General features: G+C 38.7%; 1 long non-coding RNA gene across 1 annotated transcript in view; it reads left to right on the forward strand.

Annotated features, from left to right (window-relative positions):
• The first annotated feature begins 535 nt into the window (after nucleotides 1–535).
• LOC309795800 overlaps nucleotides 536–25,997 on the forward strand; it is a 518,318-nt gene continuing 492,856 nt past the window's right edge. The window contains exon 1 of the long non-coding RNA XR_014292364.1: nucleotides 536–553. This is a non-coding gene — a long non-coding RNA (uncharacterized lncRNA). The remainder of the gene's footprint in view (nucleotides 554–25,997) is intronic.

Raw genomic sequence — 25,997 nt, forward strand, 5'->3', positions numbered from 1 at the left:
TTAGGAGCTGTTTTTAAGTATGCATATTTTATAAAACTTCATCATCATCCAAAAGTTCATTTATAAACTTTTATTAACATCTATTTACTGCATTTGTTCATAACAGTCATGTTTAGATTACTCATGAAAATTTCATAAGACATTAAACAGCCAGAAATCATCTTGAGTTATTTTTCTTGCTGACAAATTTTGTAACAGAGATAACTTATTTGACTAGCCAATCCAGGCAGAATAAAAGTTGCATGTCTATGTTAAATTTAAGGCTGATAACTTGGAAGACATGCCTATTTTAATTAAACCCACAAACTTCAATATCTTTTATCTACTGAAGATTAATACTAGATCACGTGAACTTGAAAAAACAGGTAGAGCTGTCCCTGGGAGGGAAAGGTTCCCAACCAATGCGCACCTAAAAGCTAAGTCACGGTTCAAAGATCTCATTCTCACAACTATTTTTTCCTGCCCATCTAGGTTTGGAAAGGAAGGCACAGCATGAGATTGTACCTTGCTCTCGACCAGGCCCCACAGCAGAGGTCCGGGAGGGCTGATTTTGGTAAGAACCCTCACCCTTTGCCGGCTTTGCCAGTTTCCCCGGGATCCCATCTGCAGGCTCTGGAGCAAGCGGGGGTGTCCCAGCGGGTCTCATCCAGGTCCCCAGAAACTGTAGAGGAGAAAAATAATGTTCCCTCTACCCTTTCTGGTGAGGGCCTGTCTGAGACCCCCCCTTTTTTTCTAGGGCTTCTCCTAACTGGATACGTTTACCTAGGTTAAAAGTTCTCTACTGTGGCCACTGTAATTCGAGATGATCTTTGCTGAGGTTAACATGCCTGTTCAACCTTAAAACAAATTTTATTCACCTGAAGCCCCATCCTGGATCCGGTTCAGCTTAAGTCAGATCCTGTCCAACCCTGGACCTAGTCCGGTTTCTACGTTGGACACAGTCTGGTTTCTAAATCAGACCCAGTCCCACTCTAGCAGGTTTCTGGACCCAGTCTGGAAAAAGAAATGCTCCAAGTCTGAAAGTTCATGATGCTAAAGCTCAGATCTAGGATCTGAGAGGGCCCTGCCCATGACCGTGGAAGGTGGCAAGGAAACGGTGGCCTCAGGGGCTCAGAGTACCTGCGAGTGGTTGCTCTTTGCCCCTGGGGGGTATCGGGAGAATGTTTGGTTTCCTCTTCTGGCACCAGAACTGTTAGAAGATAAACTGGGGCGTAATAAAAATTTTAAGAGTTTATTTGAGCAAAAAGCTATTCGAATCAGGCATTGCCAGACTGGAAGTGATTAGGAACGCTCCATCCACAGGAGCTGGAGAGGAGACGTTTATAGAGAAAAGGTGGAAGCCAAGTAAGAAAATGATTGGCTATAGTGTAAAACCTCGTTGGCTGTTTGTGACTGCGTGTCCTTGGTGTTGGCTATAGTGTAAAGCCTCGTTGGCTGTTTGTGACTGCGTGTCGTTGGTGTTGGCTATAGTGTAAAGCCTCGTTGGCTGTTTGTGACTGCATGTCCTTGGTGTTTTGATTTCTGAACCTTGAGGCATTTGCAGGCTTAGCGTTGGGTTTGCTCACATGGTCGCCGTGACATTAAAGCCACCTGCATCTGATGGCCTCCTTGCTTAATTAATTTATCGGTGCCAAGAAACTGACTTAGGACTGTGAGTGTGAATATACCTTCTAAGAAAAACAAGCAAATGATGGTTTAGAAGCCGTGTTAGCATATTAGAACGTAATGGAAATTTCCTTTCTAACATTTCACTTAGTAACATTTTCTCCTGCATAGGCACACTAGATACATTTCATATCTGTGGTATTTATACTTTGATACTTATCCTTCATCTTTTATAAATGCTATTTAAGACAGAGCCTCGTATTTCTGGAGAAAGTGCAGAGATACTTTTAAAATGTGTGTGTGTATGTATGTGAAAATCACCAGTTGGATATAACTGGTGCATTTTACACTGTGATTGGAATGGTGTCGCAATTTTGGCTGCTGAATATAAAGTAGTCATTTTCTATTTAGTCGGAAAAAAAAAAAGCTTAATGGTTGCTACACACATAAAGAGTCCTAAGGTTAGACTTAAAGTTTATTTATTTTTTACAGTCCACCCTTTGCTTTTTTTAAATTCTTTTATTTTAGCATATGAAATGAATGCAGAAAACTCTAGCATTATACATCTGGGGGGCTACCATAACCTTTCAAACAGCAGCATCAAAGGGATCTAGGGAAATATATGCTATGAACATTTAATAACACCACTACCGTGACTTGGTGAACATTTCCATGCTTTTCTACTGTGAAAATATAGCATTGGGACCACGGATGAAAAGTTCAAAAACACAAAAGTTGAAGAATACGTGGCATTTGAAATATCTGCTTTAACTGTTCTGGGCAATGTTTGGTTCTGCTTTGCCTAGCTGGGGATTATTTAAGTCTTGGCATGATATTTCATAACGAGGACAGAGTAAACAGTGATTATTTAATCTTTGGGATGGCCATATAATTTAAAATGCTTTTTAAATTCTCAAGTTCCATTAACAGCATATTAATGTGCTAGACAGTTTTCTTAGACATTGTCACAAACTCATGATCCGTGTTTCAGAAATGACCTGGATGAATTCCTTTGTACTAGATGTATTTCAACAGACTTTTCTCTTTGCTTCTCCGACAAAGGACTTTGGAAGAATGAGCTGCCCCCATTCCCATTTTCTTTTAAATGCCGTGATCAGGAAAATGACCATTTTTCCCCTCGTTTGCCTCTGTGGTTGAGAATAGGATTTATAGGGTAAAAACAGCACCCGGGTTGCCCCAAATTCCTCCCCCAAAGAGCCATGCCTGCCAAAGAGCTTTGACTTTGCAAACTCATCACACTGTCGGAAAAATGCCCAATATTAACTGTTCTCCAGCTTTCCATTGGTTAGGCAAATACGTGGAATACTGCTCAGGGCCATTTGCTGTTCAAAAGGCTTCAGATCTTTCTTCCAGCCCCACAGATTCTAAGCCTTTGCCACCATGGTGGCTGCATGCTTTGCTTTTTTTGAAAGCAGGAATAGCTCTTTGGCTCACTTTTCTCTTCTCAACTTTAGCTAAACTTCAGACTTCTGCTTTTTTTCCCTCTTTTGCTATAAAGCTAGTGATCACACACTGAGTAAATAATCTATAGACCATGATTTGCTGTCCTGTCAGGCTTGTTATCCAGACTCTAAACCCCCAATGTCGGAAACCTGCGTGCTAAGTATTCCCAGGTAGATTTCTTAACTGCCTACCCCCTGGTAACCCTCTTCCCTGCTTACGTACTTAGAGAACTCCCTTGTAGCACACTGACCATATTTGGAAGGGCTAATTGGTGGTTCTGGTGTCTTTGTTAGGAAAAAGTGACACTTTTTGAAGTTAATAGAAATCTCTTCCGCTACAGACTTTTATCAGATGTAACAAAACATTGTTTGAACAAATATGGTCTCAGCAGTAGTGACAGTTCATTTCTGCCTTTGCTAGCCATCAACCTCTTAGGAAAGAAAATGGTAGGAGAAGTTCCTTAAAGGCGTAAAATTAGTTTTTGAATAATGGCAGTTTCTGATAGAAAATTGCTTTTCAAATCAATAACTCAATTAAATTAGGTTCCCATTTGATTGCGTTAGCATCTTTATGATATATATTTAAGTAATATACTTCTCCATTGTCCTTAAGCAACCTTTAATATATACTTCAGTGCTGTATAAACATTTTTCATTATATTATTGACTCTGGGAGGAAAGCAGCATATTTATCAAATACTACAATTAAGAAAGTAACTCTGTGATAATTCAGTGTGACATCAATAAAGCTAAAACAGGTTCCCTTTAGCTTTTACAAATAGAATTTTCTTGAGAGTATGAGAGAGAGAGAGAGAGAGAGAGAGAGAGAGATGAAGGAAGAGATGATAATCCTTGGAAATAGAAAGTTTGTCTCGGGGCAGTAGAGCTTGATTTGCTCACCAGTCACTGAGGATTCAGCAAAATTAGTTTCTCAATATCTGAATTCTAGCACAAAACATACTTTAAAAATTTTGTTTATTGCCCACTTGTAAATGCTAAAACATATGTATTCTTTTCCAGTTGGGGGGGGAAATAAAAACAAGATAACTATAATTCATTACCTACAGGGCAACATCTAGGGGTGGCTGGAGGTGGGCTGATTTCCTCTTGCCCCACAGTATCTGTCAACTACCCACAAGTCACGCACATAAACATAAAGCCTAATTAAAATATATTGGTAACTTTAAGATTTTTCTAGAGAAATTCTGAAGGTAACCACTCCCAGTGCCCTCTTATCAAGTATTTTGAGAATGTGGGAGAGAAAAATCTAGCTTGTTTATACAAATCTATCTACTATGCTATTATACTTTTTAGGAGTTTTGTTTTCTTTCTCTTTTTTAAGTTTAGATAATTTTTAAAAGCAAGAGTAGAACATACTAAGTGGTCTAGTTGTTTTTAAAATTTTTTTATTTTATTATGACAAGAACACTTCACATGAGATCTGCCCTCTTACATTTTTTAAGTGTGTATTACACTGTTGTTGATTCGAGGTATAATGTGGTACAGCAGATCCCTGGAACTTAGTTTTCTTGCTTAACTGAAACTTTATGCCAACTGACTGGTAATTTCCATTTTCTTCCTTCCCCTCTCCCCTGCCCCCAGCACCTGGCAACCACCATCCCACTCTGATTCTATGAATTTGCTGATTTTTGATAGCTTATAAAAGTGGAATCATGCAGTATTTGTCTTTCTGTGACTTGCTTATTTCACTCAGCATCATGTCCCCAAGGTTTACCCATCCTGTTGCATATTGCAGAAGTTCCTTTTTTTTTTTAAAGACTGAATAGTGTTCTATTGTTTGTCATACCACATTTTCTTTATTCATTCATGTGTTGATGGACATTTAGGTTGTTTCCAAATCTTGATTACTGTGAATAGTGCTGCAATAAACATGGAAGTGTAAATATCTATCTGAGATCCCAATTTCAATTCTTTTGGATAAATACCTTGAAGTAGGATTGCTTTTAGTTCTATTTTTAATTTTTTGAGAAGCTTCCATACTGTTTTCAGTAGCAGCTGCACCTTTTTGCATTCCTGCCAACAGTGTGCAAGGGTTCCAGTTTCTCCATACCCTCACCAATGCTTGTCTTGTTTTTTGATAATAGCCATTCTGACAGGTATGAGGTGATATCTTGTGATTTGGGTTTGCATTTCCCTGATGATTTGTGAAGCTGAGCATGTTTTCGTATACCTGTTGGCCATTTGTGTGTCTTCTTCAGAAAAATGTCAATTCAACTCCTTAGCCCATTTTTAAATTGGGTTATTGGTGGTTTTTTTGGCTTTTGAGTTGTAGTTTCTTATATATTTTGGATATTAACCTCTTATAAGATATGGTTTTCAGATATTTTCTTCCATTTCATAGAATGATCTCATTGTTAGTGAACTACCAAATGCAGTTCATCAGGGGTTTTTTTGCATAATCAAAAGTGATATGTGAATATATCATACATAAGTGTGTAGGAGAATATCGGAATGTGAAATTCATGTGCCAGTACTAGGGACGCAAGCCCAGTAAAATTTGGATATCAGTTCAGTAAAAAAATGCAAGTAAGTATAACTAACTTGACAGTTTTGAATAGCAAGCTATTTTTAGCACCTTTTCTACTGTACATGATCATATTTTTAAAAAAATTCAGCACTAGAAATTACAGAGTTAAAATGGAACTTTATCAAGTTCAGAAAAATCATGAATTAAGGTACAAAATAAATGTTTATTCATTATCTGAATCATTTATTAATTGAATCATTCAATCAACAAAACTGTATTGCATTTCTTTTTACACCAAGGACTGTATACAGAAGTGATGTAGAGAGGGATTCATACTTCCCCTGCCTCCAGTGACCTGAGGGAATTAAAACACTTCTTAATTCAAAAAATAATAGTTGTCTTAATCCAGGTAAAAGTGAAAATAAAAACAAACAAAAGCAAAAAAAAAAAAAACCCACAAAATTTATTGAGGTATTAACACCAATAGATAAAAAATGTGTTGTGGTTTATTTTGAAAAGCTAGCTGGGCTTTTGTAGGTTGTCCATCCTGTTTTATGGGGTTAAACTGAGGCAGTACTTTCACAAAGTATATTATTTAGTCTGCGGGTGGGAAATCCCTTTTTCTTACTTTGCATAAAAAGACATTAAAACAAGGGTTTTAAAAAGTAGAGTGTCAATTGGCTAGAGATCAATGACTCAACTTGACACTCATTTCTAATAGTTAAAACCTTTTTTTTCTTCCAATTTATCACTTTCTTCATAATCTCAAATTGATTTCTCCTACTTTTCATCTGTCTTCTGCCTATTCAATACGGTAGTGATGATTTGTTCTGAAAGGTAAGGGTCAGAGAATATCATGAGGCACCCCAGGAAAATGTTCTGTTCCTGTGAGATTTTCCTCACAGAATTAAATTTTGAAAATATTGTCTTTATTTTAATTCTATATTGCTGTTGAGACTAAAGCCCCAAACAGAGATTGTTAAATTTGCAATGACCTAGAAATATAAATATGAAATTGAGAACTTAGATCTTGATGGATTAAAACAGAGGCTGGCAAGTTTCCTCTAGAAAGAGCCAGTTAGTAGATACTTTAGGCTTTGCAGGCCATATGGTCTGTGTCCCAAGTACTTAACTCCGCTGTAGTGGTGAGAAATCTGCCACCAACCACACATAAACGAACAGGCCTGCGTGTGTTCTAATAACACTCTGTTTATACAAACAAGTGGTGAACTGGCTTTGGTTTGTGGGATGTAGTTTACCAAACCCTGGATTAAAATATACATGGGAATAGTTGGCACTTAGATTAACTGTAAATGTTAATGTGCTTTGTTGATAAGTCATTGCTTCCAAGGCTGAGGTCCCTTACTGGTTAGGGAGGCACAAGCTTCTAGTTACTGAATCCACTGAAAGAAATAGATTTCACCTCCACCTTCTTTCTCCTGATCAGATAGGGTTCTTGCGGTACACACAGCTCCAAATGTCATTCTGCCAAGGCATCAGGTTTTCTCTAGAGCGGTGCCTACTCCAATTCCTTTTCTTGTTGTGGCAGGTATGGAGAAGACTGATATTTATATCACACACTTGGGTAAATGGATTAAGTTGCTCTCAGAGTATGGAAAGAAGCCGAGCGCTCTAGACATCCAGGTCCTTCCCAGCATCCCCAGGATGGACACACTGGTGACAGGATTTGCCCTAGATGGAGTAATTGGGGAATTTTTGAAGGAGAAGATGGAAAATGCAGCTGGCAATTTTGAGTATGTTCTTTAAACTCTAAGAATCCTTACTGGATTCTCACTTCCTCCCCAGTTCTTTGCAGGCTTGAGTTCCATTAAGTTTCTCAGGAAAATAAATGTTACAGAAGTATCCTGGAGTTTCTGTAGTCTTCTAGGATAACGGTATGTAACGATTGATCAAGGTTATTGTTCTAGCTCTGCTTCCAACTGTTTATGCGACTTTAGGGCATTCATTCAAAACCATGGAATGTATATGCAAAACAGAAACAGACTCAGAGACATAGAAAACAAACTACCAAGGGGGGGGGGAAGGAGGGGCAAATTTGGGGCATGGGATTAACAGATAGAAACTACTATATATAAAATAGATAAGCAACAGGATATACTGTATAGCACAGGGAACTATGGCCATTATCTTGTAATAACCTATAATGGGGTATAATCTACAAAAATACTGAATCCACTATGCTGTGCACCTGAAACTAACATAATATTGTAAATCAACAATACTCCAAGTAAAAACAAACAAACAGAAGCCATGGGACATCCATTTCCATTTTTTGTAAAGAAACTAGGAAAAATAAGATGTTCTCTAGGGTCTTATTCAGGACTTGGCATTTATGTATGATACCCGTCTTTTACAATTTGAGATATCTCCTTTTCTGGGCGTCTTTCCTGTCCTCTGAGCCCTTATCTCTCATGAACTGTTACTTGTTTATAAAATCATAGTGTCCATGCTCTCAGTCTCTTATCGAGGACAGTGGGCTCACTAAGATATGTGAAAACAATGTACAATAGCATCCCAGCCCATCCATCCTCAGAAACTGTCTTAAAGATGGTAAATGACACATGCTGCTGAAATAAACAACCCAGCGTTTCAGTGGCTTGTCAAGTAAGGGTGTGTTTCTCACAAACATTCTGGTCTGTTGATTTAGGTCACAGTGGAGTGTGTCAGAGGTGCTCTGTGCAAGCATTAGGGGACCAGGCACCTTTAGCTAGTTTTTTTTTTTTTTTTTAACATCTTTATTGGAGTATAATTACTTTACAATGTTGTGTTAGTTTCTGCTGTATAAGAAAGTGAATCAGCTATACGTGTACATATGTCTCCATATCCCCTCCCTCTTGCGTCTCCCTCCCTCCCACCCTCCCTATCCCACCCCTCTAGGTGGTCACAAAGCACCGAGCTGATCTCCCTGTGCTATGTAGCTAGTGGTTCTTAAAGCCTTAAGTTTTCCATGGATAAAGGAATAGGGAGCAAAGCTGGGAGATCTGGACATGGCATACACCACTTCTGCCCACGTGCCTTTGGCAGAGACTCAGTCATGTGGCTCTATGTGCCTGTCAGTGAGGCTTGGAAATATAATCTAGCTGCTTGCCTAAAGGAAAAGGAAATGAGGTTTGGGGAATAAATAGCATTCTCTCAGCCCTAGTCAGCCAAACAGATTTTCTGCAGAGTGAATATGTGTATGCACTTCTTACTTGACACGTGCCATGTGTAAGGTCTCCTTGTCATAATCAAGGACAAAGAAGCACAAGAATAAGCCTTGGAATCAAATGGCAGAAGCTGGAATCCTGAAACTCTGAGAGATGGCCGAGGCACCCACAGTGGGCCTGGGGCTGAGCTCAGGTCTCAAGAGGACAACTGAGTTTGAGGAGAACTCTCAAGGGCAGCAGCCTCGTAAAGGACACATTGCAGATAAAATCCTGTTTAGTTGTAGAGATTTTACAGACATATAGTCACGTAAACTGCCAGAATGCTAAGTGTTAGAAAACCATTCTTCTATAATAGATCAAATGAAAAATGGTTTAAAAAAGAACCTAGGGATTCCCAGGAGGCACAGGGGTTGAGAGTCCGCCTGCTGATGCAGGGGACACGGGTTCGTGCCCCGGTCCGGGAAGATCCCAGATGCCGCGGAGCGGCTGGGCCCGTGAGCCATGGCCGCTGAGCCTGTGCGTCCGGAGCCTGTGCTCCGCAGCGGGAGAGGCCACAACAGTGAGAGGCCCGCGTACCGCAAAAAAAAAAAAAAAAAAAAAAAAAAAAAAAAGAACCGAATGATGAATTGGTATGAATTTGATTAATAGGTCCGTGTTCTAGGTGAGCACACATACACATGCCCAGGCAGACCCTGTACGTGCCTTCTCTCTGGTGCTTTCCAACTCAACTCTCGAATGAAAAAAATGTTTATGTCTTTCCCTCTAGACTCTAGTATTTATAATATATGATATCCTAGCCCCTTTGAATATAGTGGCTCTCAGGAACATTTTTGAGAATTATGGATGTGAGCAATGAAATGTCCTTTGTGCTTTTAAGGTTACAACTGGTGGGCTACTCCAAATAGTCCTGTTTGCTTATATAAAACAAATGCAAAGATTAGGACTAAATCTATATAATCAAATGATACAGATAGGTTAGTAATCCAAATTATGTAATTTTCAAAGAATGATGGACCGTTTCTTCAGAAGTATTTTCTGTTTGTAGTAGAGCTGGTGGTCAGAACTTATTAAATTTCCCAATCTAAAGCACAAGATACAAACTCATTGGTTATATCTGTAGACATTTATTTAAACCATTTTCTAGTGACTAGATACTTTCACGGAGCTGCATAGAGCTTAATAATAAGCTAAGTATTATGTAGCTTTTGATAAACTATGATCTAGGACTTCCCTAGTGGTCCAGTGATTGTGACTCCTTGCTTCCACTGCAGGGGGCACAGGTTCAATCCCTGGTCGGGGAACTAAAATCCCACCTGCTGTACAGTGCAGCCAGAAAACAAACAAACAAATTAAAAAGCCAAACAAAATTGTTTCGACTATTCTAGATCCTTTGTATTTCCATATAAATTAAAAAAACAATAACTATGACCTGTGTCATAATGCTTTGATACGTAAGGTTATCAGAAAATAGCACTAATGTTCTTGCCCAAAGTAACATTCATAAACTCTCTCAAATTGCTTTTAACATAGCCTATTCTTTGATACATTAAAATAATGCTTACTGGAGGGTTTTTTTTTTTTTTTGGATGAAATTTAGACGTCACAGTTGTTTTTAAAACAGAGTAAGCTCACTTATTTAAAACTCACCACAGACTATAATTTGCCAGAAAAACTGGGCAGCTGGATTGGTAATATAGGTACATCAAAAAGACCTGAATCATCTAGGTGGCAAAACTTCTGAGAAACCTATTTTCTCTGAATCTGTTTTACACCATTATTTTTTGCCCCTGCGCCATTTTTCCAGTGCTACTTGTGTTCTCCCCAATGCTGCTTTCCTCTTCCTTTCACTGGTCTATTTTTTTTTTCTTGTAGCACCTATCACCTTTTTTTTTTTTATTAATTAATTTATTTTTGGTTGTGTTTGGTCTTCGTTGCTGTGTGCGGGCTTTCTCTAGTTGCGGTGAGTGGGGCTACTCTTCGTTGCAGTGCGTGGGCTTCTCACTGCGGTGTCTTCTCTTGTTGTGGAGCACGGGCTCTAGGCGCGTGGGCTTCAGTAGTTGTGGCACGTGGGCTCAGTTGCTCCTGGCATGTGGGATCTTCCCAGACCAGGGCTCGAACCCGTGTCCCCTGCATCGGCAGGTGGACTCTCAACCACTGCGCCACCAGGGAAGCCCCCAGTCTCTGTTTCTAAATTGAAATGTGAATCTAACTGCAAGTATTCCTTGTGTAACCCTTTAATGGATTAGTCTTTGCTCAAAACAACCAATAGCAGCGAAGATCACCCAGTGTGGCTTTCATTCAGAAGGTTAACAGCTCTGATGATACAGGTTGCACTCATCACAATTAGAACCTGCTTGACAGTGTCTAGGGACCTTGAACTCAGCAATCCATGGTTCTTGTGCATAGCGGAGTATTCTTATTGAACCAACTCTTCTACCTTTCTCAGTGTTTCATTGCTAATGCACCGAATTCCAAATTAATTTGAAAAAACAAATCCTAGATTTCCTTTGAAGTCCTCTCAAATTCTTTTGGAAACAAGGTCAGTGTAAATAAACGCACAAACTTACTTTTGAAAATGCTTTCATTTCCCATTTATTTTATTTGGGCTTTTTGCTAAGAAAATATTTTTCCTTCAGTACGGTGTGTCAAGATTGCTTTATTTTAAGAACGTGTAGCACCATCCAGGGCTCATGTTTCCCTCACCCACCATTCATTTTTGTGCAAATACAAATTAAATAGTCTACTTGAAATAAACACCAAGAATGGCTTTGTAGGGGATGCGTCCTCTCTGAAGTCTACCAGAGGTCTGTCCACAGACAGGGAGGAGCCTGAGGCTGTGCTTTCCTCAGATCCTTTAGTGCCATTTGTCTACCCTTTTCCTTTCAAAGTCTGTCTCCTTTAGGTCATTAACCAGCAGCTAAGCAGTATCTTGCCTTCATGGTACCGAGCCCACTGCTGTCATACCTGCAGCAATAGTTTTCAATTTGACCGTGAAATCTGAAATCAATATAGTTGGTTAAACCAGCTCTTATTATTTTTTTTAAAACAGCACAGTATAGTACAGAATAGAATGTAATAGAATGCACTGGCATGGAACAGAGTAGAAAAATATCAGCAGAGAGCCGTGTAGCAAGACTAAATATTACTTCATTAAACAGCCATCTCAGTTGTTTAATATCTATATTAATACATGTGTTAAGAACAAGCCATTGCTTGAGGTTAGGAATTCTTAACCAAAAATCCATGAGATAGGTTTTAGAGTTTTTCATAAACCTCTTGAAATTGTATGTATGGTTGTGCATAAGTGTGTATTGTACATATGTATAAATATATGTATATACACATATATAATTTATTTGTTATATATAATTTATTTGTTTTTAGAAGTAGTGTCATAGCTTCCATCAGGCTTGCAAACTGGGCTTGTAACTCATACATTTAGGAACCTTATCTCTAGGAAGAGGTATTCTCATTAGAAAAGTCCATGAGTCGGTGATGTCTGAAGTCCATTAGCATCCAGTGGGTTTTGGCATTTCTTTCATATCAGGGAAAGACATATTTTGTTGGTTTATTTGTGAGAATTGTTAATCTTCAAAAAATAGATGAATTTGATTAGGCTATATGTAAAAAATCTCCTCTTGTAAAGGTAATGGCTTCCCTGTCCTTTAAAATTCATTCAATAAAAGCATCTGTTTGATATCGCTTATGTCCAGGCCATCTCTCTAATCCTCAGAGATGTACAGATGTATAAAAGATGTTGATTCCTACAGTCCTGGTGCTGGGCAGAGTTCTAGTTGATTTCATGTGGTTGTTTTATTTAGTCCTTACACACACCTTGGGGAGGAGGTATTATTATCCTGGTACAAGGAAACAGAGACTTAGAGAATTTCAGGGATAGGCACAAATTCACCAACTTTATAAAAGACAACACTAGAATCCGACTGTATGTCTTCTGGTTCTAAGCCTACTTCCAGGATGCATTTAGAATGGATAGATTACTAACGAGGGGAAGCCTTTCATGGTGCTGCCATCTTGCTTTCCACCTTCACGTTGTAATTAGGACCGTTGATTAGGTGTGCCGCTCTACTTCATAATCCATCTTCAGTTGATCACTTCATATATTGTCCAAGTTGTACACATCTGAATGTTTAAAAAGGCATTCTACTAGGAATCACTACTGTCCCAAGTAAACCAGGACATATCGTTTCCCAAAATGACATTAAAGCATTGTGTTGGTTCTCTCTAGAATATCTTAGAGGTACAAGAAAAGCAAATTTGTATTTGTATATTCTGGTTTATCATATAAGCAATATGTGAACTGATTTGTATAATTCTCCTAAAATTTTCTACTAGTCAGATATTTCCTTGTTTTCCTATAGATTTCTTCAAGCTCAGGAATTATGAAAGAATAGAGCTGGATATAAATGTCTGATTTGTTGGTGATATATGACCATCCTATGCAGGAATTACCCCAACTTTCATTACAGATGTTTTTAAAAATGATTGAACAAGAATAATTAGGAGTTATGTATATTTTTTCATTGATTATAAAGATAATAATCATTATGCTAGGGGAAACAATTCTCTTCTTGGAGTACAAAGATGTAGGCTTGAATCTTGGCTACACGGTTCAAAAAGTTTGAAACTTTGGACAAACTAATTTATGTCAATACCTGAATTTTCTCATTTGAAAAAGGATTATACTAGATATGCTGTAAATATGAAATAAGATGATATATAAGTTCTTTGGAAAGTGTAAAGTACTTTAAATATGTATGTATGTATGTATATATGTGTACACATTTAAATGTCAAATTTTTCATACGTTTACATTGCCACATAAAGTTTATTTGCTTTACAATAGAATTTTAACCAACAGATTTTATAATTAAAAATATATGTATATATACAAAAATTTCTATATCTTTTAAATAATTCTTAAAAAACCCTATCAAGGATATTATATTCTAACTCCCTGCCTAGAGCTGTTTTCTAAAAATGTCCTGAAGATGGCATAGTAAGTACACTTTGGCACAAACATTATTGAAGAAGAGGTTTTAAGAAAAATGTACATGCGGTTAAAACACTCAATTTAAAACAAGCCTTTTCTAAGTTTGTGGAAAAGAAAATTTCTGAGCCTTTTAACCAAGGCCCATTGTTTTAATGTTACGACAATCATGTGTTTGATTGCGCCTTAAGGAGTAACAGGTTAGCTCGTCAGAAAACTCATAGAATCTGCTGTTATTGATGGGAGTCAGGTTAGTTCACATCATACACTTTTATCAGTAAATTTACCCTTGGAATTGTAAAACATCTGATGCACTCATCTGGGTATCTTCTGCATAATGTAGTACAATCTGCACCTAAATGCCAGTTTTTATTAGACACATTATGAGGATAAGGGCTGGCAGAGAGAAGACATTAGTTGAAAAATATCTGTTTCATTAAAATATAAAATATAGTGGGGCCCTAGTCTTAGCAAAAAATATTGACAGGTTGCATTATTTCTGTGGGGTTGTAATACTTGTAAGTTTTAAAAATGTGTACGTACGTGATGCCAGCTTTATCTTCTACAACTTGGAAGTAGAATCAATATGGGCGCCTGGTCAAACACAAAACTGTGACAGTAGATCTGCTGTATTTATTGTCAGAGGTCATTTGTTCTTAGCCGTCGCTGAGACTTAACTGTTTTTACATGTCACACATTACATACAGTGTGTATAGTGTAGGGTATCCACCTATTAAGGACTTAAAATCTAAATATGACCAATAGTATATATATACGCATTTACATATGAATATCAGGCATAATAAGTGTTTTATATATATTTGTTGTGAGTATAAATCCATAGGCACTCTCTTACAGCAAATACACAAGTGAAAACTTATTTTTACAAGTAAATTCATTTCTGAGTGGTTGGAGAGAAGAATTGGTGTTTTATGGGTGTTGGTAAATTATCTTTCACGGAAAGGGAACTTCTTGGCTTAAATGAGAACTGAACTTGAGTCCCCACAAAACTGTCATTTGATAAGATTAGGATTTAGTGATTTCTTATGCTATTTGGACAGCACTGAGATGCTAGAGTGATGTTAGCAGTTCTGACACCTTGAAGCTAGTTATGAACTTACTTTGTTCTGCATCAATATCCAAGACCCCTGGAGTTTTTAGAAATCAAAAGTGATACATTTTTGCCATTTGTAAGTCATAGACAAGTCAGTACAATCCTCTTGGTAATGAAAGTGGCCTTATACTTTTAGAGAATTATAGATCATGATGCTTACAATGAAGCGGTCGTAAATTATCAAAGGCACAATAGATAGTTTAAAAATGTCTAAATGCTTATTAGCTTTATTGTCAATAATGTCTCAGTTTGACTCAGATAGGTCAATTTGACAGTATGCTTTTAAAGATGCCAAGCTACATATTTGTGAATATACTATAGTGCTACTGTAACAATGTTCCCAAAATTGTACATTTATGCATTTATTTCAGTGACCTTTTCTAGCGCATTTTCCATTGGTTGTCTCCATTTTAAAGAAATGAGCAAAACTGATGAGCAAAGGATACAAGCTAACAAAGAAAAAGCATACAAAAAGAAAGTAAAAAGAATCTTACTTTGTAACTTATTTTTAATTTAATCTGACAGAATCAAAGAATTAGTCCATTGTTTGGAGAGTCTCAAAAGATTGTTAGATCTTATTATTTGATTGAAAGGAAACATGGCTTTTAGTTATAATGTTCATATTTCTTTGAATTCAGCCTTTTTTTTTCATTGTACAGTGGCACTTCATACAGTTGTCAGTCTTGTAAAACCCTCTGCACTGATACTGTACCACAGCCTATGAATGTAGAATGAACAGATTGGTACCTTTTGTTTCAAAGGAGCCCCAAACATGTCATAATGTCTCCAATAAGTTTTGAGATCCACAGTATAGAACCCAGCGACTTGGAGGATTGTTACATGTTAACCCAGGGAGCAAAACTGTATCATCTATATTATGATGAGAGAATCAACAAATATCTGTGCATGAACAATGTTGATTGAATTATTACTCAGAACTTATAACAACTGGTGGAAGCAGCTGAAAGCGCACTGACTTACTGTGCTGATATTTCATTGTAATTATTTAGTTGTTCATGTTTTCTTGAATAGATTTTAAATTTTGTTTTTTTCTGTATTACACAGAAGATAGTGATAAATGAGATGAAGTCGGTTGTCATTACCTCTTGTTAAAATCATGTATATTTCTTAACCACATGCTTTTATAAAACAGTCTTTTCTAAGTGGTCACACAAGAAGATGTATCACAATGTTTTTGTCATTTGAAAAAGGAACATAGCAACTGAGGAACAGTGTTAGGGAATTTACTATCTTATCTTACTTAATTTGTTTTAAAACAAACATAATTGCATTTTTAAACTTTTTCTTTTTTTTGCATTGGTTCCTTTATTCTATATTACAGAGAGTCGACCTTTAGTCATCTTTCTCCATAAAAACAGCAATCTGTAAACTGGATATATTTTATAATGTCTAAGGCTACTATCAATTAGAGAGTATGCCATCTTCTGTTCCAAAAGATTTTAAAATAGTAGCCATTATAATGATTTAGATGTGGCGTTACATGAAAAGGAGAAGGCGCCGTGAATGATCGCCAAAGGATTCTTAACACTTTTAAGACTGTGTGATTTTTCTGAATGAAGTTTGGGTGTTCCGAAAGCAATACCATTCGTCATGGCAAGTTAAATTATTCATATAAGCCATCTCCTTATCTTGTCTAAATAATCAACGCTAGCATGTGTAAAGCTTTAGCAACATCAATGTTATGCCCCTTGGCAGAGATAAAAGGGATGAGTTGAAGGAAAAAGGACTCTAATTGCATTTGTGGAAACGTCAGTATGAAGCTCAGTGCATGGCTCCTGGTTTCAGTTTCAGTGATGTCTTCTTTAATTTGTGAAAACTCTAGAATGCCACACGTTCCTTTAGGAGCACTTACTTCTCAGAGAATATTTAGGGACTCCAATGATCAACTCATATCAGGCAGTTTCTCCTACAGTTGGATCACTGCCACCGCCATAAAATGACTTTGGTCCTTTGGGTGTTGGTGGCCAAGAATGGTGCAGGGCCCTAGTGATGATGGCTTTGCTCCCTCTAACTTCTGTGAGTCACTCCAACTCACTCTGGAGACAATTACCAATCAGGCCTTTCTCAAACACTGCTGGTATCATGACACATATTGGCGAAGGTTAATTTCTTTTGGCCCATGGTGAAAAATATATAACCCCATCTTTTTCCTTTTTGTTTTAAGTAAGAAAATTAAGAGCTAAACTCATACACAGTTGAGCAATCACTGCCCAGATGTTGTTTTAAGTGCTGTGTAGCCCAGCATCTCTTCCTTCTGTTTCATTAAAGTCATTAAGTCCATTAAATTCATCAAGCAGACTCTGCTCGGTTTTATTCCTTGATGCCTAATTTTGTAAGCTACTTCATGTCCTCATGGGAATAGGTGAAGTATAATTTTTTAAATTCCTTTTTAACACCTTTATTGCAGTATAATTGCTTTACAATGGTGTGTTAGTTTCTGCTTTATAACAAAGTGAATCAGCTATATGTATACATATGTCCCCATATCTCCTCTCTTTTGCATCTCCCTCCCACCCTCCCTATCCCACCCCTCTAGGTGGTCACAAAGCACCGAGCTGATCTCCCTGTGCTATGGGGCTGCTTCCCACTAGCTATCTATTTTACGTTTGGTAGTGTATATATGTCCATGCCACTCTCTCACTTCATCCCAGCTTACCCTTCCCCCGCCCTGTCTCCTGAAGTCCATTCTCTACGTCTGCGCCTTTATTGCTGTCCTGCCCCTAGGTTCATCAGAACCTGCTTTTTTTTTTTTTTTAGATTCATATATATGTGTTAGCATATGGTATTTGTTTTTCTCTTTCAGACTTACTTCATTCTGTATGACACTCTAGGTCCATCCACCTCACTACAAACAACTCAATTTCATTTCTTTTTATGGTTGAGTAATATTCTATTGTATATATGGGCCGCATCTTCTTTATCCATTCATCTGTCGATGGACACTTAGGTTGCTTCCATGTCCTGGCTATTGTAAACAGTGCTGCAATGAACATCGTGGTACATGACAATTTTTGAATTATGGTTTTCTCAGGGTATATGCCCAGTAGTGGGATTGCTGGGTCATATGGTAGTTCTATTTTTAGTTCCATACTGTTCTCCATAGTGGCTGTATCAATATACATTCCCACCAGCAGTGCAAGAGTGTTCCCTTTTCTCCACACCCTCTCTAGCATTTATTGTTTGTAGAGATTTTGATAATGGCCATTCTGACCGGTGTGAAGTGATACCTCATTGTAGTTTTGATTTGCATTTCTCTAACGATTAATGATGTTGAGCATCCTTTCATGTGTTTGTTGGCAATCTGTATATCTTCCTTGGAGAAATGTCTCTTTAGGTCTTCTTCCCACTTTTGGATTGTTTGTTTGTTTTTTTGATACGGAGCTGCATGAGCTGCTTGTATATTTTGGAGATTAATCCTTTGTCAGTTGCTTCATTTGCAAATATTTTCTCCCATTCTGAGAGTTGTCTTTTCGTCTTATTTATGGTTTCCTTTGCTGTGCAAAAGCTTTTAAGTTTCATTAGGTCCCATTTGTTTATTTTTGTTTTTATTTCCATTTCTCTAGGAGGTGGGTCTAAAAGGATCTTGCTGTGATGTATGTCATAGGGTGTCTGCCTATGTTTTCCTCTAAGAGTTTTATAGTGTCTGGCCTTACATTTAGGTCCTTAATCCATTTTGAGTTTATTTTTGTGTATGGTGTTAGGGAGTGTTTAATTTCATTCTTTTACATGTAGCTGTCCTGTTTTCCCAGCACCACTTATTGAAGAGGATGTCCTTTCTCCATTGTGTATTCTTGCCTCCTTTATCAAAGATAAGGTGACCTTGGGCTTCCCTGGTGGTGCAGTGGTTGAGAGTCTGCCTGCGGATGCAGGGAACATGGGTTTGTGCCCCAGTCTGGGAAGATCCCACATGCTGCGGAGCGGCTGGGCCCATGAGCCATGGCCGCTGAGCCTGTGCGTCCAGAGCCTGTGCTCCGCAACTGGAGAGGCCACAACAGTGAGAGGCCCGTGTACCGCAAAAAAAAAAAAAAAAAAAAGATAAGGTGACCATATATGCGTGGGCTTATCTCTGGGCTTTCTATCCTGTTCCATTGATCTGTCTTTCTGTTTTTGTGCCAGTACCATACTGTCTTGATTACTGTTGCTTTGTAGTATAGTCTGAAGTCAGGGAGCCTGATTCCTCCAGCTCCGTTTTTCTTTCTCAAGATTGCTTTGGCTATTCGGGGTCCTTTGTGTTTCCATACAAATTGTGAAAATTTTTGTTCTAGTTCTGTGAAAAATGCCATTGGTAGTTTGATAGGGATTGCACTGAATCTGTAGATTGCTTTGGGTAGTAGAGTCATTTTCACAATGTTGTTTCTTCCAAACCAAGAACGTGGTATATCTTTCCACCTGTTTGTGTCATCTTAAGTTTCTTTCATCAGTGTCTTATACTTTTCTGCATACAGGTATTTTGTCTCCTTAGGTAGGTTTATTCCTAGGTATTTTATTCTTTTGTTGCAATGGTAAATGGGAGTGTTTCCTTAATTTCCCTTTCAGATTGTTCATCATTAGTTTATAGGAATGCAAGAGATTTCTGTGCATTAATTTTGTATCCTGCTACATTACCACATTCATTGATTAGCTCTAGTAGTTTTCTGGTAGAATCTTTAGTATTCTCTATTTATAGCATCATGTCATCTGCAAAAAGTGACAGTTTTACTTCTTCTTTTCTGATTTGGATTCCTTTTATTTCTTTTTTTCTCTGACTGCTGTGTCTAAAACTTCCAAAACTATGTTGAATAATAGTGGTGAGAGTGGGCAACCTTGTCTTGTTCCTGATTTTAGTGGATATGGTTTCAGTTTTTCACCATTGAGGACGATGTTGGCTGTGGGTTTGTCATATACGGCCTTTATTATGTTGAGGTAAGTTCCCTCTATGCTTACTTTCTGGAGAGTTTTTATCATAAATGGGTGTTGAATTTTGTCAAAAGCTTTTTCTGCATCTATTGAGTTGATCATATGGTTTTTATCTTTCAATTTGTTAATATGGTGTATCACATTGATTTATTTGCATATATGGAAGAATCCTTGCATTCCTGGGAATAAACCCCACTTGATCATGGTGTATGATCCTTTAAATGTGTTGTTGGATTTTGTTTGCTAGTATTTTGTTGAGGATTTTTGCATCTATGTTCATCAGTTATATTGGCCTGTAGTTTTTCTTTGAGACATCTGTCTGGTTTTGGTATCAGGGTAATGATGACCTTGTACAATGAGTTTGGGAGTGTTCCTCCCTCTGTTATATTTTGGAAGAGTTTGAGAAGGATAGGTGTTAGCTCTTCTCTTAATGTTTGATAGAATATGCCTGTGAAGCCATCTGGTTCTGGGCTTTTGTTTGTTGGAAGAATTTTAATCACAGTTTCAATTTCAGTGCTTGTGATTGGTCCGTTTATATTTTCTATTTCTTCCTGGTTCAGTCTCAGAAGGTTGTGCTTTTTTAAGAATTTGTCCATTTCTTTCAGGTTGTCCATGTTATTGGCATATAGTTGCTTGCAGTAATCGCTCATGATCCTTTGTATTTCTGCTGTGTCAGTTGTTACTTCTCCTTTTTCATTTCTAATTCTATTTTTTTTTTTTTTTTTTTTTGCGGTACATGGACCTCTCACTGCTGTGGCCTCTCCCGTTGCAGAACACAGGCTCCGGACGCGCAGGCTCAGCAGCCATGGCTCATGGGCCCAGCCGCTCCGTGACATGTGGGATCCTCCCGGACTGGGGCATGAACCCACGTCCCCTGCATCGGCAGGTGGACTCTCAACCACTGCGCCACCAGGGAAGCCCTCTGCTTTTTCATTTCTAATTCTATTGATTTGAGTCTTCTCCCTTTTTTTCTTGATGAGTCTGGCTAATGGTTTATCAATTTTGTTTATCTTCTCAAAGAACCAGCTTTTAGTTTTATTGATCTTTGAAATCGTTTCCTTCATTTGTTTTTCATTTATTTCTGATCTGATATTTATGATTTCTTTCCTTCTGCTAACTTTGGTTTTTTTTTTTTTTTCTTCTTTCTCTAATTGCTTTAGGTGTAAGGTTAGGTTGTTTATGTGAGATGTTTCTTGTTACTTGAAGTAGGATTGTACTGCTGTAAACTTCCCTCTTATAACTGCTTTTGCTGTATCTTATAGGTTTTTGGTCCTCCTGTTTTCATTGTCATTTGTTTCTAGGTATTTTTTGATTTCCTCTTCGAGTTCTTCAGTGATCTCTTGGTTATTTATTAGCATATTGTTTGGCCTCCGTGTGTTTGTACTTTTTTACAGTTTTTTTTTTTCCTGTAAGTGATATCTAGTCTCAGAGCATTGTGATTGGAAAAGATACTTGATATGATTTCATTTCTTAAATTTACCAAGGCTTGGTTTGTGCCACAAGGTATATTCTATCCTGGAGAATATTCCATGAGCACTTGAGAAGAAAGTTTATTCTGTTGTTTTGTGGTGGAATGTCCTATAAATATCAATTAAGTCCATCTTGTTTAATATGTCATTTAAAGCTTGTGTTTCCTTATTTATTTTCATTTTGGATGATCTGTCCATTGGTGAATGTGGGGTGTTAAAGTCCCCTACTATGATTGTGTTACTGTCAATTTCCCCTTTTATGGCTGTTAGCATTTGCTTATGTATTGAGGTGCTCCTATGTTGGGTGCATAAATATTTACAATTGTTTTATCTACTTCTTGGATTGATCCCTTGATCATCATGTAGTGTCATTGTTTGTCTCTTGTAATAGTCTTTATTTTAAAGTCTGTTTTGTTTGATATGAGAATTGCTACTCCAGCTTTCTTTTGATTTCCATTTGCATGGAATATCTTTTTCCATCTGCTCACTTTCCATCTGTACGTGTCCCTAGGTCTGAAGTGGGTCTCTTGTAGACAGCATGTATACAGGTCTTGTTTGTGTATCCATTCAGCCAGTCTATGTCTTTTGGTTGGAGCATTTAATCCATTTACATTTAAGGTAATTATCGATGTGTATGTTCCTATTACCATTTTCTTAATTGTTTTGGGTTTGTTATGGCAGGTCTTTTCCTTCTGTTGTGTTTCCTGCCTAGAGAAGTTCCTTTAGCATTTGTTGTAAAGCTGGTTTGGTGGTGCTGAAGTCTCTTAAATTTGATTGTCTGTAAAGGTTTTAATTTCTCTGTCGAATCTGAATGAGATCCTTGCTGGGTAGAGTAATCTTGGTTGTAGGTTTTTCCTTTTCATTACTTTAAATATGTCCTGCCACTCCCTTCTGGCTTGCAGAATTTCTCCTGAAAGATCAGCTGTTAACCTTATGGGGATTCCCTTGTATGTTATTTGTTGCTTTTCCCTTGCTGCTTTTAATATTTTTTCTTTGTATTTAATTTTTGATAGTTTGATTAATTTCTGTCTTGGCATGTTTCTCCTTAGATCCTGTATGGACTCTCTGCACTTCCTGGACTTGATTGACTATTTCCTTTCCCATGTGTTAGGGAAAATTTCAACTATAATCTCTTCAAATATTTTCTCAGTTCCTTTCTTTTTCTCTTCTTCTTCTGGGACCCTTGTAATGTGAATGTTGGTGCGTTTAATATTGTCTCAGAGGTCTCTGAGACTGTCCTCAGTTCTTTTCATTCTTTATTTATTTATTCTGCTCTGTGGTAGTTATTTCCACTATTTTATCTTCCAGGTCACTTATCCTTTCTTCTGCCTCAGTTATTCTGCTATTGATTCCTTCTAGAGTATTTTTAATTTCATTTAATAAGTTGTTCATCATTGTTTGTTTGATCTTTAGGTCTTTTAGGTCCTTGTTAAACGTTTCTTGTATTTTCTCCATTCTATTTCCAAGATTTTGGATCATCTTTACTATTATTACTCTGAATTCTTTTTCAGGTAGATTGCCTATTTCCTCTTCATTTGTTAGGTCTGGTGGGTTTTTACCTTGTTCCTTCATCTGCTGTATATTTTTCTGTCTTCTCATTTTGCTTAACTTACTGTGTTTGGGGTCTCCTTTTCACAGGCTGCAGGTTCCTAGTTCCCGTTGTTTTGCAGGTCTGCCCCCAGTGGGTAAGGTTGGTTCAGTGGGCTGTGTAGGCTTCCTGGTGGAGGGTACTGGTGTCTGTGTTCTGGTGTAAGAGGCTGGATCTTGTCTTTCTGGTGGGCAGGACCATGTCCAGTGGTGTGCTTTTGGGTGTCTGTGAACCTAGTATGATTTTAGGCAGCCTCTGTGCTAATGGGTTGTGTTGTGTTCCTGTCTTGCTAGTTGTTTGGCATGGGGCATTCAGTACTGGAGCTTGCTGGTCGTTGAGTGGAGCTGGGTCTTAGTGTTGAGACAGAGATCTCTGGGGGAGCAATTGTCTATTGATATTACATGGGGCCAGGAGGTCTCTGTTGGCCCCATGTCCTGAACTCAGCTCTCCCACCTCAGAAGCTCAGGCCTCACACCTGGCAGGAGCACCAAGACCATGTAGGCCATACGGTTCAGAAGAAAAGGGAGGAAAAGAAAGAAAGAAAGAAAGAAAATAATAATAAAATAAAATAGAATATAGTTATTAAAATAAAAAAATACTATTAAAATAAAAAAATTAAAAATTAAAAAAATTAAAAAAAGAGCAGCCAAACCAATAAACAAATCCTCCAACATTAACAAGCACTAAAAACTATAGTAAAATAAACATAAAAATCAGAAACTAGTCTGTCACATACAGCAAACCCCGAGCCTACAGTTGCTTCCAAAGTCTACCACCTCAATTTTGGGGTGATTCGTTGTCTATTCAGGTGTTCCACAGATGCAGGGTACATCAAGTTGATTGTGGAGATTTAATCTGCTGCTTCTGAAGCTGCTGGGAGAGATTTTCCTTCTCATTTTTGTTCACACAGCTCCCCGGTTTCAGCTTTGTATCCGGCCCCGCCTCTGCACGTAGGTCACCTGAGGGCGTCTGTTCTTCGCTCAGACAGCACGGGGTTAAAGGAGCCGCTGATTTGGGGGCTCTGGCTCACTCAGGCCGGGGGGAGGGAGGGATACAAAATGTGCGGTGAGCCTGTGGCGTGACGTTGCACCAGCCTGAGGCATGCTGTGTGTTCTCCCAGGGAAGTTGTCCCTTGATCACAGGACCCTGGCAGAGGTAGGCTGCACAGGCTCCTAGGAGGGGATGTGTGGAGAGTGACCTGTGCTTGCACACAGGCTTCTTGGTGGCGGCAGCAGCAGTGTTAGTGTTTCATGCCCGTCCCTGGGGTCCGCGCTGATAGCTGCAGCTCGCACCCGTCTCTGGAGCTCGTTTAGGTGGTGCTCTGAATCTGCTCTCCTCATGCACCCCAAAACAGTGGTCTCTTGCCTCTTAGGCAGGTCCAGACTTTTTCCCAGACTCCCTCTCTGCTAGCTGTGGCACATGAGCCCCCTTCAGGCTGTGTTCACGCCGCCAACCCCAATCCTCTCCCAGGGATCTGACCTCTGAAGCCCGAGTCTCAGCTCCCATCCCCTGCCTGCCCCAGTGGGTGAGCATACAAGCCTCTTGGGCTAGTGAGTGCTGGTCGGCACCCATCCTCTGTGCGGGAATCTCTCCACTTTGCCTTCTGCACCCCTGTGGCTGTGCTCTCCTCTGTGGCTCAGAAACTCCCCCCCAACCCACCCCTCATCTCTGCCAGTGAAGGGGCTTCCTAGTGTGTGGAAACCTTTCCTCCTTCACAGCTTCCTCCCCGAGGTGCAGGTCCCATTCCTATTCTTTTGTCTCTGTTTTATCTCTTTTCTTTTGCCCTACCCAGTTACATGGGGAGTTTCTTGCCTTTTGGAAAGTCTGAGGTCTTCTGCCAGCATTCAGTAGGTGTTCTGTAGGAGTTGTTCCACATGTAGATGTATTTCTGATGTATTTGTGGGGGGGAAGGTGATCTCCACGTCTTACTCCTCCGCCATCTTAAAGGTCCTCCTGAAGTATAATTCTTAACCAAATAGATCTGAGTCTTTTACTCAGGAATTTTAAATGTCTCCCAATTTTCTACTGTATCAATTTTAAGTTCCTCTGTGTGGTTTACAAGAGTCTCTGCTCTGTCTGTTGAATTTTATCTCCTACTGTTTCTCAAAATGTGCTCACTAGTCTAATTAGGCCCGTTTCCTTAAGGCTCTCTGAGGCTATCACACTCATTCTCACCTTTGCCTTCCCTGGAGCCCATCATCTTGCCTCCACTGCTCTTTCTTTTCCTTCCTCCTTTGTAAATCCCATGATTCTGTCCTCTGGGGACAAACTTACACCCTACCTTCGTTATGAAGCCTACTCTAATTATTTCTGGATCTCCCCCTTTCATATTAAAGTGTTCAGTTTCTGTGGTGCAGAAAATAGCCCTTAAACTATTCATACATTTTTCATCAGCTGCTTAACTATATCATAAACTTCAGAATTTTTGTGGGTAGAGATTATATCTTCAACTTCTTATGTTTTGTGATAGGGTCTAAAATAAGGTTGAAAACTCGCTCAATAAACATTTTATAGTAGACATCTGACCTCTGTTAACTCGTTCATGTATTACAGCTGTGTAGAATCCTTTAGTTAAGATACAGGGCAAAGACAAGGAGTAACATCCACCCTCCCTCTGCTCCTCTCCATTCCCTAGCCTTTCATGCTGTTCCAGCTAATGAACTAGGAGCAGAGATGGCAGGTCACTAGGAGCCGAGGTAGATAAGAGCTGGTGTGTCTCTCCTGAGCACTGTCTTCTGATGTTGGAGGCGTGTGTTTCAGACAGCAGTTTTGGATTTCAGTTTGTTGAAGTTCAGGTGGACAAGAAATATACCTATATTGTTTTTTTTTTAAATTATTATTATTTTTAAATTTTTTGCTGTACGCGGGCCTCTCACTGTTGTGGCCTCTCCCGTTGTGGAGCACAGGCTCCAGACGCACAGGCTCAGCGGCCATAGCTGCTCCACGGCATGTGGGATCTTCCCGGACTGGGGCATGAACCCATGTCCCCTGCATCGGCAGGCGGACTCTCAACCACTGCGCCACCAGGGAAGCCCACCTGTATTGTTTTAAGCCGTAGAGACTTTGAAGTGTATCTCTTGCAGAAGCTAACTTAGTTATCCTCAAGAATATAAGGTTACAAATGATTGTATATATGCTTTACAGAATCTTCAGTTATATGTATATATGTTTTGTAGGA

Source organism: Mesoplodon mirus (assembly GCF_964341445.2).
Source record: "Mesoplodon mirus genome assembly, chromosome: 20".
NCBI lineage: Eukaryota > Metazoa > Chordata > Mammalia > Artiodactyla > Ziphiidae > Mesoplodon > Mesoplodon mirus.